The sequence below is a fragment of the Tamandua tetradactyla genome, chromosome 4, assembly GCF_023851605.1.
Source record: "Tamandua tetradactyla isolate mTamTet1 chromosome 4, mTamTet1.pri, whole genome shotgun sequence".
Taxonomy (NCBI): domain Eukaryota; kingdom Metazoa; phylum Chordata; class Mammalia; order Pilosa; family Myrmecophagidae; genus Tamandua; species Tamandua tetradactyla.
The window spans coordinates 195017121-195032011 of record NC_135330.1 but is presented as its reverse complement, the minus strand read 5'-3'; the positions used below and the strand labels follow the sequence as shown (position 1 = coordinate 195032011).

The 14891-nt window shown below is 49.6% G+C and overlaps 1 long non-coding RNA gene across 2 annotated transcripts; it reads left to right on the top strand.

The window, feature by feature from the left end:
- The first annotated feature begins 501 nt into the window (after positions 1-501).
- LOC143679627 (uncharacterized) lies at positions 502-12222 on the top strand. Of its 2 annotated transcripts, none has more exons than XR_013173874.1 (3): positions 502-647; positions 6509-6660; positions 10323-12222. It is a non-coding gene; the product is annotated as an uncharacterized LOC143679627 (long non-coding RNA). The 2 variants fall into 2 exon arrangements; XR_013173875.1 differs by lacking the exon at positions 10323-12222 and adding an exon at positions 6869-7780.
- Positions 12223-14891: the final 2669 nt, after the last annotated feature.

Below are 14891 nucleotides of genomic sequence, written 5' to 3'. Positions count from 1 at the left end.
AGCTGGATTTTGACTGTCATAGAAGAAAAGCTCCAGATGGACAAAGGAAATGTGGGCCAAGCTCCACTTCCCAGCTTGGGAGAAGGAGCTTCTAAGGGCATCTGCCCCTTTACCTACAAGATGAGGGGGTGGGGCTACGTGAGCTTGTTTTTTTGGTATGCTGGGGTCACATTTCATGAATTTTTTTTCATGTGAGTGTTCTGTTATTGCAGCACCGTTTGTTGAATTTCTTCTTTGTTTGTTTGCTTTTTTGGGGTTGGGGTGGGGGGAATAGTGCATGGACCGAACCGAACCCAGATCTCTCGCATGGCAAGCAAGAATTCTACCACTGAGCCACCCTTACACCCCCTACATGAGCTTTTAAGGGTCAGAGTTTTAACAGAATCCTGCATGCAATGGGTTCAATTGTGTCCCCCTACCCCTCAGCAAAGTCGCCGCCCAGTGGCTGTGGGCGTGGCCTCAGCAGGAACTGGGCCGATGTGACCAGAAGAAGGGGCCACAAGCGCGAGCGACCTTGTGGGACCGGCAGCGGGGCCAGAGCCAAGAGGGCAGCGCAGAGGAGGCGGGGAGGGCGCCCACGATGGGGGGCAGCGCCAGCACCCGAGCGCTGCGGGCCTGGGGTTCTCTCCGGCGGCAGCCCTGGGGGGGTAAGGCCCAGCTCCGCCGCCGAACCTCCTTCTCTCTCTAACCAGGGCGCGGGGAGAGGCGTGCAGGGCGCGGGCGAGCTTCGGGGGGTCGCGCAGCAGCCCCAAGAGGGGCCCTTTCCTGCCCCTGCCGGCGGGCAGCTGCCCAGCGGGGCTGGCTCGGGCCCGAGGAGGACGCTGGCTCCCAGAGGCCAGGGCGCTGGGTGGGCCCCTCCTTCTTCCGCCCTGTCGGTGCGGGCGGGATGTGGCTGCACCCCCGCCGTTCCTAGGTGCGTCCCTAGCGCCGACTTCCTGGACGTCTTAGGGGGTCGCACCCGCCCTTCTTCCTGGGGCCCAGCGGGCGGCCGTAGCGACCCTGTATGCAGCTGGCGCCCTCGTGGAAATGAAATCCTGGGCCTGGGGCTCCCAGCCCTGGGGGCTGCGAAGCCGAGCGGGTCAGCGTCCCGAAGCCTCTGCGGGCAGGGGATGCTGCGCGGGCCCCCGCCGCCTTCCCCGCAGGGTGGAGGAACGGGGGGCGCGGGCGGCGCCTTCGGGGGGTCGAGGCCCCACTGCAGGCGCCTCGCACTTGCGGTCTCAGCCGGGGCGCCGCGGGAGGAGCCGCACGCCTGCGCCAGGGATTGAATCAGGCGCCCAACGAAATGCGGCTCTTAATTTGGGCCTGGGGCCGCAGGCTGTGGGCCGCTGTGCGGAGGACCTCTGGAAGGGGCCACTTTTAGTTACGGTGTGGCTGGACGAAGCAGGGTGGGCCTCAGTCCGGGTGAAGGGAGACCTTGTTGGGAGACGTGGGCAGGGACGAGCTCACCACGTGGCAGGAGGCAAGTCCAGGAGCACAGCGAGGGAGCACCAGACACTGGGGAGAAAGCATGGTCCCGCCGACGCCTTGCCTTTGGACGTCTACCCTCCCGTACCTTGACACAATCCATTCCTGTTGCTTAAGCCAAGCCACTGTGTGGCACTGTCACAGCAGTCTGGCACACTGAGAAACTAGGTTACTTTTGCCTGCTGATATAGTCTCTGATAATCGCATGGTGTTGGAAGCCTGGAAGCTCCTTCAGGCCAGGGGCAAGTTTATGTTTTCCTTTCTGGACCCCGCAGTGCTCAGGGAATCGCTGGGCCTGCCACAGACTCAGTAGAGGAAGGACGGAATGCCTGCCTCACCCTGAGCCACGCTGTGCCCCTGACAATTGTTAGAGTTTCCAGGCAAGGCCCAGGAAGTGAGGGTCACAGCTGGCAAAGGCTGGTGAGAAGGGGAAGCAGGAGGAAGACTAGAAAACAATGTTTCCTTACTCTGGAATTTATGTTGAATAGTTCCAGGGTCATTTGCTTGGAAGGGTCATTTATTTAAGGACAATAGATAGAAAAATCCCCATCTTGCCCGTTTTCTAAGACTTCTGTGACAGTTACTCCTTTCTTTTGGCATGTTTCTGTTCCATTCTGGCAACATTTGAGTTTCTTCTTCATCTTGCAGAGAGCCTTACGAGTCATGGATGGGTCCCTGAGGTGGGAGTTGGAGGGGCTCCTCTCTCATGCATTTCCTCAGGAAAACCCATCTCTTGCATTCACATCGTGTATGGAACTAAATGTCTACTTAGTGCAAGAGCACTCTGCTGCATGCCTGCCTTGGCTCTCCAGTGTGCAAGGGGATGTTTAAAGCAGACATGTTTTGGCTGCAGTAGATAGGGTTAACAGAAAAGTCTTAATAAAATTTCCTTCTCCCTCTTATTTCCCTGAGGTATTAGAAGTTGGGTATGTTTTGATCTTACTTCTCCTGCTATTGATTTTTGTGCTCAGCTGTGCCTTGCTTGGAGAGAGTCCTGACTCAGTGGAGACAAGCTCACTGTCGGCCTGATTTCCTCTTCCCTGCTCTGGTTGCTCCCTCCGTGCAATTCTCAGTGGGGCCTGGAGCTGCTCTTATCAAGCCTTCTCTGCTCGTGCTTGTCTGATTTATTGGAGTATCTGGTGATGAAGGAACTTCTTTTTCAAATATAGAAACCTAAGCTGCTGATTCCCAGTAGAAGGAACTGGAAGGAGCAGAGTGAGGTTACATCTCGCAGGCAGTTTGCATCCAAGCTCACTAGTGTTAGGAATAATAAAATCATATCTTTGCAACACTTTCTCTGGGGAGCATAGAGCCGTTTGCCAACACGATTGTAGGAATCCTTACAAGATGTACATAAGGCAGGCATGAAGCTCCAGGATCCCTTGGTGGTCTCCTCCGTCCCAGAGGAAGGGGGAGAGGGGGCGGGTTGCATTGCTGTTCAGCCTCCTAGCTGGCAGCACTTGGTTCATCTCGCCCTGTTCAGTCCATTCCCAAAGTCGCCTTTATGAAAAGTACACTGTGTGGGTGGGGATAATTGCGTACTATTAAAATGTCTTGCTTTACCAATTGCAAAAGAAGAAATGAATGTTTTACCGGATGCACCTTGGTGAGACTGAATGCATTACAGCTGACTCTGAATGCATCCCAGCCATCTGCTCCAGGTCTCCTTTGCCCTCAGGACACAGCTGCATCGAGGTTTGTCTTGTGCTGATTAGGAGCTGATGACATTCACTCCATCACTGTCTCTAGTATCAGGGGCGCATCTCTGGGAAATCCAGGAACCCCAAGCAGTGGCCACCAGCAGGTCACGTCTGGGATAGCAACAAGGAAATGCCTATATACAATCAGACCTGAACCAAAGCTTTGCAACTCTGAAGATTTTAGTTCCTCTTTTTCCTCATTTCTCACTTCCACCTCTCCTTTCTTGTTCTAAAGTGACTTTTTTTCCCAGCCTCCTCTTGGTTTATTTGGCCTTTGAGCTCTGCTGGGTCTACCCTTCTCCATTCTTTTCTCTTCTCAAAACTTTCCCTCCCATTTCTGTTCATCTGCCATTCTGGTACAAGGATACCCAAGAGGAGAAACAAATCCTTTAGTAATAAAGTGACCCAGTTTACCTCCGTATTTTCAACAGTGTGGTTGCAGTGACTCTTTCAAATGTCTCCTTACTTGCTGATCTATTCAGATCCCCAGATGAAACAAACCGTGGTACATCCATACAACGGAATTCTACTCAGCAATAAAGAGGGGTGAATGACACAAAGGGCATAAACGCCAAAAGCATACCGACCAAAGGAAGCCAGACACAGAAGGACAAATATCGTATGGTCTCACTAATATGAACTAATTGTACCTGTCAACTCAGGGGCATAGGATCTGAAATGCAGGTTACCAGGAGATACAATGAGGCTTGGGAATAAGGAGCAATATAAGCATAAGATGTGAAGAATTTTTAACTAGGCTGAATTTAAATGAATGGAAACAGATCGAGGCGATGGTGGCACATTATTGTGAATGTGATTAGCAGCTCTGAGCTGCGTGTGAATGTAGTGGATTAGGGGAAATGTAGATCATATGTGGAAAGGAAATCCAGAGGTTCAAACATGGGAATGTATCACTCGGTAAATGTTGTGGCAGATGATGTCTCTGATTAACCGGACAAATACAAACAGTTTCCTCCATGAACCAGAACAAATTTATGAAACCATGACAAGGTGTTAATAATAGAGTGGTATACGGGGAAAATGCACCTACTGCAGACTGTAGACGTAGGTAACCGTTATACCTTAATATTATTTCATCCACAGTAACCAGTGTTCTGCACCAATGTTAGGGGTCAGTGATGGGGGGAAAGGGATACAGGATGTTTGGGTGTTCTCTCTCTCTCTTTCTAGTTTTTGCTTCCTAGAGTAATGAAAATGTTCTAAGAGATTTTTTTGTGGTGATGAATGCACAGCTAAGTGATGACACTGTGAGCCAGTGATTGTGTACTTTGGATGAATTGTGTGGTGTGTGTGTATAGCTCAATAAAATTGCATTAAAGGAAAAAAAACAGAAAGAAGAAAAGGACATTTTTATTATATAGGAAAGTTAAGAACGGACATAAAATGAACAGCCATGAGCCCACCCTCTAGCCTGATAAACAGACTCTCACATTTCTTTGTTGTGTGCCTTACACACACCCCCTCACTTCTTCTGCAGGTAAATTAACTTCCTTTTCTTTATAACTTCATTTTATATATACACCTCAGCTATATATATTTTAGTAGTAAATATAACCATTGTGAGGTTTATAAAAACGGCATTTTGTGGGTGGTGTGAGGGTAGTTCAGTGGTAGAATTCTCACCTGCCACGCAGGAGACCCAGGTTCAATTCCCAGTCCGTGCACTTCCCAAAAACAAACAAGCAAAGCAAACAAATGAAAAACAAACAAAAAAAATTTCAACAAATGGTGCTGCAATAAAGGCTACTCACATGGAAAAATAATGAAATGCGACCTGCCATACAGCACATACACACACACACACACACGCACACACATGCACGCACACACACACATGCACACACACAAAAGGCATTTTATATGACATGTTTCCACTCAGGTCTTTCAGATTTGTATATTACTAGAGTTCAGGCATTTTCATTGCTTTGGATTTTTTACTGTATGAATAAAACACAATTTGTTTATCAAAAAAAAAAGTGGACAGACCATAGGATTCCCTTCATATGAAATGTTTAAAAAGGCAAACGAACCAATAGTGACAGAAAACAGAAAATGCTTCTGGGGTTGGATGACGGAGCCCTTTCGTCATGAAAGAACTTTCTACAGTGTTGGATGTGTTCTAAATCGAATATAATGGTGGTTGCACAGCTGTGTCTGTCCAAACTATCCTCAAATGGGTGCACATATTGCATATAAATTATACTTTAAAAAAATTATACTTTTAATACATTTGATTAGAAAAAAACTGATGCGAAGCAGTGGCAGGTTGTAGCGTATGATTTGCTGAACATTTTATAGCGAGGACAAATCCTACCTACTTATAATAATGGCTTTGTTCAAGTCTGGTGTGAATGGCGTTTGATTTAATTATTTTATTTTATTTTTACGCACACAAAAAAAGTGGTTAAGCTTTGAATCAAATCCTCTGATTGCTCAAACCTTGCGTTCACGGTGTTGGCTTGTTCATGGGTGTACTTGTGAGCTGGATAAATTTGGTAGTATTCTCCAGAGACCTCATGTAAAAGACACCCTCTTCCAGTTATAATAAATACTTATGAAGTTCTTACTATGTGCCCGATGCTGTGCTAGGCTCCCGGATCCCTAACTAAATAGGACCTTGTTCCTACCTTCAGAGAGCTCTCGGTGTATGTGGTGGCTTGGAGTTATGTACCCCAGGAAACGTGTTCTTTATCTACATCCATCCCTGTGAATGTGAACCTGTTGTAGACGGTATCTTTTGATGAGGCTACTTCGGTTAAGGTGTGGTCCCCTCCATCAGGATGGGTTTTAAGCCTGTTACTGGAGCCCTTATAGAGGAGGCCACAGAGAGAGACTTCCAGGAGCTGGACGTCAGGAGAACCTGGAGGAGAAGGTGCCGCCATGTGTATTGCCATGTCAAAGGAATCCCAAAGGTTGCCGGCCAGCCAGATACCAGTCCCCGAACACACTAGCCTTCTGGCCCTGGGAAGTGTGAGCCTATAAGTTCCTTTTGTTAAGCCAACCCATTGCATGGTATTTGTTTTAGCATCTCGGAAGCTAAAACAGTATAGTAACAGTATAGTAAGGAAGAGAATCATTTTTTGAACTAAAAATGTCATACTCCTTGTATTAAATTCTGTACTGAACTGAGCCACTGCTTTAGTAAAGAGAAAATCTGATGAACCAGTCAGTTTCAATTACTGGTCTGTGTTGCCTATAGTTCCTGAATGCTTTGCACTGGAGCACACAACAGCAGGCTCTTCTCACACGCGGCGTGGCTCCCTATTTGGATTGAGTCCATATTTCTTTCTTCTCTTTGATTGTTTCCTCTTTGCCCTTTGCAGCTTTCTCCAGGGCTGCACGTAGACTCTTCGGTGGTACCCAGCAGCCTGGCAATTCCCATTCGTATTTGTCATGAAGGAACCCCGCAGTCAACTCCACAATAACTCCTGCCACCAACTGCGACGCAACTCTGCCACCGAATTCCCAGAGTGAGGTGAGGCTCCCAGGTGGGCACCGTCCCTGCGAGAGCGCACGCAGTTCACGTGCCAGTGGCAAGGCCAGGCTTCCCGGGGCTACGCTTGCTTCTCTCCAACTGGCTACAAATTAGGAGGTTCCCCCCACCCGCTCAGGTTTCATAAGTTGCTAAAATGCTTCACAGAACTCAGGAAAGCGCTATAATTATAATTGTGCTTTTAATATAGCCAAGAAGACACAAATTGGGACAAGCCAAAAAGAGAGGCACGGAAGGCGAGGTCTGCAGGGCATCGAAGGCAGAACTCCCAGGGCCTGTCCCCCCGAGTCGGGATGCCGCCCCCTCCCAGGACATCGCCAGTCAGGGCAGTTCTCTTAAGCTTCGGTGTCCCGAGTTGTTCCGGGGCTTGCAGTAAGCAGGGATGGCTGATGGACTCGAGGCCTGAGCAGTTAACCCAAATCTCCACCCCTGGTGAGCCCCATCTCCTCATCCCCTGCTGGTCCTTCTGGGGTTGCAGCCCCACCAGAAGCGTCCCTGGGAGGCCGGCCCCTCCCTGAGTCACAAACCCTCAGGTGTGGTGGAGACCCACCAGGGCCGACAAGGACACTCCATCTCTGGGGAACATCTGAAGGGGTCGAGGGGATCCCCCAGGAATATAAAGAGCACCCAAGTTCTTTATTAGAGAGCAAACTCCCTGGCTCCATTGTTTTAGGGGGTGCGGTTTCTCCTGGGTGCTGTCCCTGAGAAACAGGCTGGGCCTTCGGCTCATGCCGCTGGAGGGGTCGGTCCGTTTCAGAGCACGCTGGCCCAGAAGCTCCGGCACCCAAGCCCCGCTCCCGTCGGGGGCTGCCAGCAGGACAGTCCACCACGGAAGCCCCGGACCTAGGAGAAGAGTGGGCCTTGGGAGCTGCCACCCTACCTACCTCTGGAGGCCTCTCCTCCAGCTCCCTGACACGTGGCCCAGTAGCTCATGTGCCGGCGGACAGCAGAGAGCCCGCTGCCTCCCGAGAGGGCCATTTCCGGCAGTGAGCGCTTGGGTTTGTTAGAAAGCTTTCTTTTCTATAGCGATTTGTTTTCTTGTATTGAGCTCAAAACCTACATCCTTACCACTTCCTTCCTTATTTATTTCCTTCTGCTCTTGCTCAGCATTTAATCTCCCTTTGCTCCTATTTTTTTACTAAAATAAATGCATTTGGTCTCCAATGTATTTCAGAACTCCTCAAATATTCACACAGTGTTGTCTCGCTTTTCTTCTCCAGCTAAACACACTCAGATCCTCCCATTTTTGTGCCTGGGATGGGATGGTTTCTAGAGCCCTCAGCACCTCCTTTCTCATTCTCTTGATCCATCTTTGTATGTTATGATGAATTGTGGTATGTTACCGTAAATCGCAATATCCTGAACTGAGTATTAGCTTTCAATTCTCATCTGACCAGCATATGGCATTACTATTACTTAGTATCTGGACACTGTATTTCTATTTAATGGAACCTACAACAAGATCAGCTTTTTAAAGTAGCCACATGACTACTGGATCACATTAAGCTTCTGGCCAGCAAAATATCCCAGACTTATTGAAAACAGGAAGTGCAATTAAACCAGGTTTCCCCCATTCGCTATTGTGCAATCAGTTTCTGGAACCTACAAGCGTTGGCACAATACCAGCTATACTGAATAAGGTATTGTTTTATTGTTTTCTTCTAATGTGTCCCAAGCTCATTTCTGGCTTGTCCTTCTAACCCCAGTCCCACCTCTACCCCTAATAGCCACTGGGGGTGAGCGCTACAGCGCTGGCAGCCCCACCTGGGCTGAGACAACATATCTGGGTTTTTATTTATTTGGTTTTTTTATTCTACCTAGTGCCAAGCACAGGCTGGGGAAGAAGTCAATTCCCGATTAAATATTTGTTGCACAGCTGAAAGAATGATAGCATGAGGTTCTGCTAGCAACAGTTGCCTCCCAGAACAATTCAAGGTTGCCATTTACTGTGTAAACTTTTTCCATGTTTTGTGTTCTTTTTCTTTAGATTTTTGTCTTACAAAAGTCATGAATTCCTTCCAATCATGGAAAATTCCCGTAGTTTTCAGAGGACACTGAGGATTTTTCTCTCTTTAGAGAAAGAGGCTGGGTTCTGTGGCTCATAATTATAATTTTGTTGCTGGAGCTACTCTGTAACATATTCCCATACACTAGGACGGGGGAATTATCTTTCCAATATGATGGTATAAAAAAAGGATGTAGCGAAAAGCACACAGCGGAACGACAGCCTGTGGCAGTTTCTAATCAGTATGGTGAGAACCATTTCCTTGAATGCTTTTGTCCTCCAGTTTGATACCAGCCAAGCCTTGGGAAAACACTTGTGAGTTATCTAAACCAGCAAATATTGGTTCCAGGAGAGTCAGGGGATGGGCAGGGCAGATTTTATTTTTTTTTATTCCTATATCCATAAGAGTTAAAGAACTTCCTTTTTAGGGTCAGAACCTAGCTCCGCTGCCCCCATCCCGGCACCCCCGAGGAGTTGGCATTACTCAGATTTTAGTGCAGCCTCAAGTCTGCTCCAGCCCAAAACAATTTCAGTCCCCAAGTGAAACACTGTGCTGATAAGGGCCAGGTCGTAACTGGTGCCACCTTCTCTCCCTCTGATCCTAAGACTCACGTGCCAGCCTCGGGGCGGGCGCCAACACTGCTAGGACACTGGCCTTTAGGAGCCTGCAAGCCGGCCTTATCTGTAACGGGGCGGCCACAGGGTCTTCTCTGAAATAAAGGGGAAGAAACATGCAGGGAGCAAGAAAATATGTATGTTTAGCTCTCAGGAGAAGTCAAGATGGTAAACAAGAAATGAGCATTCTTTTTCCTTTCCTTTTAAACTTTCTAGGCTGTTCCAGCTCGGGGCTGGGCCGGCTTAACATCTTGACCACTCGGGATGGACAAAATGAGCTTAATTTCCTCAGACACGAAAGATTTCTAAACCTTAGAGTCAAGAAGGCGTTGGTGCCATGAGGAGATAGGGAATCACTCAGTTGGAGTAAGAGCCCATTCTGGGGGTGGCTCGGCCCCCTTTGTTAAGAAGAAAGTACAGCTCTGCCTCCCCCTTTCAGCGCCCTTTGGACACTGTGGGGATGGGGCGGGGGTGGGTGCTGCCGTGGGCATGTGCCAGGACGGAGAGCTGAAGAAGGGTGTCCGGCCCCCTGTTATTTGAAAACAGCCAACCACACCCGTGTGTGCCCTGTGTTCCCACTCCGTAACGCCCACCCCACCCCACCCCTGGTTGTACTCGTGTATGTCAGCAGTTAGAGTATAAAAATAGACACATTGGAGTCTGGCGCAGGTGATTTCAAATCCCAGCTCTGCCCCTAACTAGCTATGAGATTGTGAGCAAGAGACTTTGCCTCTCTGAGTCTTGGTTTTTCTTATCTATGAAATGGGGATGACAATGATATCTCCTAAACCTACTGAGAGGGTTGAATCAATCAGTACCGTTTTAGTGCTTACCATAAAACCTGGCACACAGGTACAAGTAGTAGTACATGACGCGAGATAAAATGCCCTTTTAACAACAGGCAGCTGACCTGAATGTATTTAGTGAGATACTACCAACTGCTTAACCCTCCACTATGACTACTGAGATAAGAAAGAGATATTTCAGCATCAACAACTCTTCTCTGGGTTTTCTTTGTTTGCAGTGGGCCAATCTTTAGGAAATTGATGCTGTGCAACAGGCCAACACACTCCTTTTCTGAACTACAGTGAAACACTCTCAGCATGGGTGATTGAAGTTCATAAATCTCCCAACACATCATATTTGTGTTATTGCTTTCAAAATCCTCTAGCACTATGCCTCCCCCCTAATTGTTCTTCTTTGTAAGAGCTGGGACAAGAAGGGCTTGATTTTGTGTGCTTCCTTCTCTCCCTGCTCTTGTCCACTTCCTGGAATGATACTGCACTGCCCCAGTCAAATGACCGGTGGGTAGAAAGGAAAAGGAGAGCCCAAACGCTTCCCGCACACAACAGCTCCTCCCAGAGAGGGGGTTCGAGGATGGAGGCTGAAGAAGTGCCCCGGTGGCAGCACCTGCAGATTCCCGAAGGCTCTCTGGGCTGTCTGGGGAGCGAAAGGGCAGTCAACGACGGGTGTTATTTTCAGTTGCCAAATGTTATGGCGAGATTCATGTGTCCACTTGGACAAGTGATGGTGCCCAGTTGTCTGGTTGGCAAGCACTGGCTTCACTGCTACTACAAGGACATTTCATGGCTGGCTAATAAACCAGAAGGCTGGTCTATTAAATCATCAGCACAGTGATTGCATCCATGGCTGATCACATCTGCAATTAGCAACATTTAATCTAATCAGTGGAAGGCTTTAAGGGAGAAGTCAGAAGAGAGAATCTCTGTTTCTGCTTCAGCCAGCCAGCCTACCTCTCCTGGGGGATTCAGCAGAGTGGTCAGCTTGCAGCCTGCCCTATGGAATTTGGATTCATGTATCTCCACTGTTGCGTGAGACAGTTTTATAAAATCTCATATTTAGAGATACCTCCTGTTGGTTCTGTTTCCCTAGAGAACCCTGACTAATACACGAAGTTAAATTATTAAGAGGAACTGAAAAGAGAACTGTGAGTGGGAATGGATTGCTGGGACTGCAGGATGTAAGAGAGAGGGCGAGCCCTCCCAGGACTTCAGATCTGGTGCCTTTAGGACATAAGCCCAAGAAACTGATGGGAGAGGCCATGATGAAAGAGCAATCCATGATCTTGTCTGATACTTAAAGCCTTTCCTTTTAGATCAAGGCCCCACTGAGGCAGCTTCATCCAGAATGAAGAAAGCACCCTATTTCCTGTGGCTCTTAAAACACCAGTCATGAGGAGGTGGAGAAGCTCGGACGGGGGGATGCCCACTCACCGGTCCTGGGCACGTTGACAGGGTGGGACACTCAGCGGCTCATCCCCTCCAGAGGAAGTCTTGGCATTTCCAGACCCCCAGAGTGCACCAGCCCCTAGCCCGTGCCTGGAAGGTGGGGCATTGACGGGTATCATGACCCTGAGGCTGCCCTTCAGTGCCCAGGATGGCAGCAGCCTGAGGACACTGGTCATTTAACCAGCCACCCAAGACACCGCCGATAATGGACTCCTGATTTCCAGTCCTGCCTGGCCCTCGGAAGGTCTCCAGGTCCTGGGGACTCTCTGGGGTCCCAGTGTTTGCCTCTTCCTGCCCGGGCTCCTTCCTGCCGAGTGCTCCTCCCAACAGAGCAAGGTTGGGGGGCAGGCGGAAATGAAAGGGCTGCCCGACCTGTGCCCTTCTGGGGAGCCCACCACCCTGCTGCTGTTGTGTGAGACTTGTGACAGGGCCCTACAGACCTGGAGATGGAAAGGAAAGGGCCCCTGTAGTAGGAAGGCCCATTTTAATTCAAGGCAGGTCTCACTGAGACTAAAACCCAGATATTATCTCTCCCCTTTCTTTCCCTCCCCTATGTCTAGACTTGGGGGTGCCAGCTTTCCCCCATGACGCCTGCAGGGTAGGGAGGGGAGCAGAGCTGGGGTGCCTGGGTGCAGAGGCTCCCCTCTGTCCACTCTGCAGCCCTGAGCTGTGGCATCTGACATTGACGGGGGAGTGAGGGGGGTGGCACTCCCAGGCCGCTCACTGGGGTGGATTATTTACCAGCTGTTAGGGAGTCTCCGTAGAGGAGACCCGGCTGTGGCGGCTAGGGAGAGGTGGATGCTTCCCTGGCCAGGTCCCCTCCAGTGCTGGGTCCCAGTGCCGCAAGGACCAGACTTAGGGGGTGACAGAGGCCCCCTTGGGGTTCCTGGGCTGCAGCGAGAAGAAGCAAGAGCCCAGCCAAGCCGCAGGTGAGGCACCCTGGAAGGTCCTGGTGCAATCCCCCCTCCTCCAGAATCCCGCCCATCTCCCAGCAGCTGCTCTCTGCCAAGGGCACCCTGTGTCCTTGGTACACTCGCTGGATGGCCCATCCGAGCTCCCCATGAGTCTCCGCTGTTCAGGAGCAAGACGGGCCGATGAAAAGGTGACCATCACCGGTCTGGCCTCTGATGTTTGCTGACCTGCCCCCAGGGCGGATGCACAACTCAGCCACGAGCACGATTCCTGGTCAAACACGAGTGGGGGGCTGCAGAAGGGAGAGCAGTCCCCCCACCCCGAGGTGGCAGCTTTGCACAGAGGAGCTCGCCGTCCGTGCAGGGACCATGGGCTGCCACGGGGACAATGGTCTGGCTGGTCATCAGACATGCACCGTGTGCTTCTAGAAAACTCCCGCGCTGGGCTGAGCGCCTTTTGGCTCTAGGATGAAGAGGGCGTGCCCCGGTGGGAGGTGGCTTGGCAACCGAGGCAGCCAGGGTCCCACGGGAGGGGTCCCAGGCATTCCCTCCCGAGAACTTAACTTCACAGCAGAGGGCCCGAGGGGGTGGGCAGGGGACACTGCTGCCCCAGGGGCGGGAGGTGGCAGCCTGAGGGGACCTCCAGGAGGTGGGGGGGGGGGGGTGCCTCCACGGCTCTCCTGGGGCCAGGGCTAAGGTTGTCTGAAGATGCCTGGTGGTTTTCATGCAGCGCGGCCCCCAGATGCATCCTAACACATGGACTGGATGAGGGCTTTTCAAAGGAAATTGTAGCCGACGTGGGATAAAATGCTCTGGGGGTGCCTTTGGAAAGCAGTTGATCCTGAGATGTGCATGTGTCTGCCCAAAGCACACATGGGTGGTGGAAACGGGTGCTGGGGAGGCCTCAGGGAGGAGATGGTTTCTGAGCTGGGCCCAGAAGGAAACGTCAGAAGAGGGAGCTGGGGGTGTAAGTGTTGGGATCAGAGGCTGAGCGCTGGCGGGGGTGGCGGGGGGTGCAGGCGGAATGAAGTGGCCTTTGTACTTGGGTCACAGACATCCCGGGTGTAGACACAGTGCTCAAATCGGGAGCTCGAAGCAGGGAGGGACTGGGGGCACACTTGGGTCAGATGACCTTTTTTAAAAATAAATGTGAAAAATATTTATTCAATCTCATTGTTAATCAAAGAAATGCAAAATAAAAGTGCCGCAATTTTTTTCAATTATAAAACTTTTGGAAAGATTTTTTTTTTTTTTTTTTTAAAGGAAAGACAGAGAGAAGGAAGGAAGGAAGGGAAACATTTTTAAACATTTTCTTGTTTTTATTGTATTCTGTTTCTCCGTTTTTGTTACATGGGCTGGGGCCGGGAATCGAACCGAGGTCCTCCGGCATAGCAGGCAAGCACTTTGCCCGCTGAGCCACCGCGGCCCGCCAAACTTTTGGAAAGATTTTTGTCTGTTTATTTTAGAGTGAGCAGGCACAAAATTTATTGAGAACACATGTGAGAGGATAGGCACACACCTTCACAAAACAGAGGTGAGGGCGGTGAGAGGCCCATAGGTGTTGGTTGTTTGGTTGTTTCGACACTTTTATTGTGAAATATAACATATATACAAAAAGCAATAAATTTCAAAGTACATTTTAACAAGTAGTTATAGAACAGATTTCAAAGTGGGTTATAGTTCCACAATTTCAGGCTTTTCCTTCTAGCTGCTCCAAGACACTGGAGTCGTGGGAAAAAAAAGAAAAATTAATATTATGATTCAATAGTCATACTCATTTGTTAAAATTGCCTTCTCTGTTATAACCCCTCCTTCACCTCTGATCCTTCTCCCAATCTTTAGGGATATTTACACTATGCCTGTTCTAACATTTTTCATGTTGAAAAGGGGTGTCGACAGCATGGGGTGGGGGATGCAACTGGTTGATGTTCTTGTAAAGACCTTTGGGTTTCAGGACTTATCTGGTCTGGGAACCATTAGATGACATGTTATAGATGAGCAAACTGAGGCCAGAGAAGGTCAGACGAACATGCTAAGAACATGATAGCTTGGTATCAAAGGAAAGAAGCAGGAAGTTATGCAAAGTCCCCGTGTGGAAAGCATGGACACAAGCTAAGGCAGGTCCTGCTTAACACCTGCAGTGTTTTACCTACATAAGAGCATCTCATGTGGCAGTGCATACATCTGAAACTGAGAGGACTGGTTAGGCTGAAATGATTTAAGGTGCGCCTGCAGGGCTTCAGAGATGACTTCTTACAGGGTAATCCATACGGAACCAACTAGTTCCATATGGAAGTAGATAGAAGACTAAACTTCTAGTCACCGAGTGTCATGGTTGGGTTCATGTGTCAACTTGGCCAGGGGGTGGTACCCATTTGTCTGGTTAGGCAAGTGCTGGCCTGTCTGTTGCAATGAGGACATTTCATAGAATTA